Genomic DNA, 3,370 nt, shown 5'->3' on the forward strand with positions numbered 1-3,370 from the left:
GTTGTGTGTCTTTGTCCACGTTGTGTGTCTTTGTCCACGTTGTGTGTCTTTGTCCACTCTCTGCTCTGTCTGTGCGTCTCTTTGTGATGTTTCTCCACCTGGAGGCCACATGATGAGCTGAAGTGTGAGAGTGATGAATGTGTGGAGTCCAGGGTCTCCTCCAGCCTGAGGACCTCCTGAAGGTCTCTGAAGGACCTCCGCTTGTTGGTCCTTGAGTGGTTTCCAGGAGTCGGAATGAAGGAGGTTCTGCTGGTGTACAGAGAACAGGCTGGGATGGAATCAACCACAGAGCTGTTTGGTGGTTCAGGTCGACCCGGTTTCACTCTCAGCCCGGTTCTGACCTCCACGGTGTCAGTTTTAAACACTAATGATAAGAATTTAACCAGTTAAAGGCTGAGATGATCCTCCTCCTTGGACTGAAGTTCCAGTTCCAGAGTCTGAGTTTAAGACTTCAGTCCCAACAGCTCGACGTGTTTCCGGACCAGAACTTCCAGGAGGAGTTAAGCTCAGAGCAGCAGGAGCTCTGGGAGCCGAGCAGCACCAGGACTCCAGCAGTTAGATGTGAGACTTCTGGATCCCAGCTTCAGAAGCAGCCGGATGTGATTCATCCTCAGGTTCTAAACAGAAAACCACACGAAACAGATTCAACAACAAAGACCAACATGTTCTGCTGCCGATCAGTGGACCAACAGAACCCGGTTCAGAAGCTTGTTCTTTGCAGTGATCAGCTGTTTGGTCTCTGTCCTGGTCGTCTGATGGCTTCAGGAAGCTCCAGGAAGCAGCAGGACTCTGAACACGTCCATCAACTAAAGGTTAGAAACAAACTGATTCCAAACAGAACCAGAACCTTTCAAACAGCCGGTCGGTTCTGAAGTCGACAGCAGCTTTGTGCCGCCGCCTCCTCCTCCGGCGCCGTGGCTGCAGGACAATGGAGCCCAAAAATAGACGATGTTCTGCCACAAACAGAACATCCAGCGCCGAGGAGGAAACAATCAGAACATGATCAGGCCCACATGAAGCAGAACTCTGGCTTCATGGAGAAGCTTCTGGTCTCTGAGGAGACTGAAGCCTTCAGAGAAGCTCAGCTCCTGATCATCGACCGGCAGTCTGACTGAATCACAGAATCAGTTCTTCATCAGTGAATCTTCACTGTTGCTCATGAACAGACCAGAGTTCTGGCCCGTTACGCTGCACATCGGGTCGATCCGCTGTTCTCTAGGATACGTAAAATATTCAACAACAAGCGCCGACAGAGTTTCACTGCCGTCGACTTTGCTGCTAACGCTGCTAACGCTGCTATCTGCTAGCGTATTTGCTGCTAACCGTTAGCATCATTCGGTAAGACGCTGTAAAAACATCCCGGCGAGGCCTCTGCAGACGGATCAGGACCACCTCTCAGAGCGTGTTGTTAAAGAACCAAAACAGAACCAACAGTCAGAACATGGGTCCAGCAGACGTCCTGATCCGGTCGGTGCCTCCAGCTCATCATCTGGGTTCTTGTTTCCNGGTTGTGTGTCTGTGCTGCAGGTTGTGTGTCTGTGCTGCAGGTTGTGTGTCTGTGGATGATTCAGTGACACAACGTGACGGCTTGGGTCTCCGTCTGAGGAACCTGGTGTAGAACCAGAACCGACGCTGTGCGATTGTGTTTGTGGGTCTGATGACCAGCAGCCGGTTGTGTGAAGCTGCTACACAACCGATGTGTTGTTGTGTAAGTTGTGTAAGTTGTGTACTTCCTGAGATTCATTCATGTTTTTATTCTTCACCTCAAACATCAAACATCTGGACTTTCGTCTCTCTGTCGTCGTTCTGTTTTGTGTGTCTTTGTTGTTGTTGTGTCTCTTTTTTGGCACTTTTTGTGTGTTTTTGCTCGTTTGTGTCGTTTTCCAGTCATTTTCTGTCCTTTGTTGACATTTTTTCATTATTTTGTGGCTCTTTGTGTTCATTTAGTGTCTCCTTTATGTTATTTAGCATCACTTTGTGGTTGTTTGTGTTTATTTTTGGTCATTTTTTCCCTATTTTTGTGGGTTTTGTGTCTTTTTGATAAGGTCTTGTGCCTGTTGTTGGTTGTTTTATGTCTCTGTGTTGTCATTTGTGTCTCTTTGTGTTCGTTTTGTGTCTGTTTTTAGTCGTTCTGTCTCTTTTCAGTTGTGTTGAGCCTATTTGTGGTCGTTTGAATCCTTTCTAGCCTCCTTGTGTTGCTCCTGCATGTGTTTGTGTCTCTTTTGTGTTGTGTTGTCTCTCTTCAGTCATTTCCAGCCTCTCTGGTTGTTTTGTGTGTCTGTAACCTCTGGACCTCGGTGCTGGTTCTGTTAACCTCTGGACCTCGGTGCTGGTTCTGTTAACCTCTGGGGTGTTGCTCCTGATTGGTTTGCTGAAACGTTGCTGTGACGTTCTGACCCAGAAGGCCGGTTGTGTGTCTGCGGCGGCCGGCGTGTGAAGCACCGACGGGCTGAGAGCCTCGACACCGTCGGCGCCGGTTCGGTTCCTGCAGATGAAGAAGCGCTGCGAGCTGAGAAACCCGATAAAGGTCCGTGAGCCAGCGTCTGATGGATGGAGGCAGAACCAACAGCCTGTTCTCGCCTCTTTAGGATGTTTTTTCATTAGAGCCGAACTCCCCCGACACACACACACACACACACACACACACACACACACACACACACACACACACACACACACACACACACACACACCCGTGGCTGTTGTGTAGAACCGTGGTTCCTGCTGTCAGATTGGTTCTAATTCCTCTAAAAAACAGAAAAACACACTTTGCTCGTCGTGTTTTGTTGAAACCACAGAAGAAGAACCGACTCCTGCGTCCACACACACACACACACACACACACACACACACACACACACGCACACACCTGGACAACGAGGTCATCCAGGTTCTAAAGGTTGTGTGGAGACCCGGTGGAACCGTCTTTGGAGGTTCTTGGGGAAGTCGCTGTCTGTGGTCCCGGTGGCCTCGCGGGCGTTCCTGATGAGGTTACATGTCTGTCAGGAAGTTCTGGTTGGGGTTCTGGTGTTGCTGAAGAGGTTCTAGGGTTCCTGAAGGCGGTGCTACTGATGTTTTGGAGGTTCTAGTCGTCCTGTAGTCAGTAGGCACGTGGTAAAGTTCTTGTAAATGGTTCCAGGGATCTTTGAGGAAATTGTGGTTGTTTCGGTGGTCCAAGTGATTTAGCTGATGGTTCTGTTGGTTCTCTAGAGGTCCAAGTCATCCTGGAGGGGGTTCTGTTGTTCTCTAGAGGTCCAAGTCATCCTGGAGGGGGTTCTGTTGTTCTCTAGAGGTCCAAATCATCCTGGAGGGGGTTCTGTTGGTTATTGGTTTATAGAATAAGTGTTTTTTTATTTTTTATAATCATTCA

The sequence above is a fragment of the Stegastes partitus genome, unplaced genomic scaffold (genome assembly GCF_000690725.1).
Source record: "Stegastes partitus isolate 25-593 unplaced genomic scaffold, Stegastes_partitus-1.0.2 Scaffold1357, whole genome shotgun sequence".
NCBI lineage: Eukaryota > Metazoa > Chordata > Actinopteri > Pomacentridae > Stegastes > Stegastes partitus.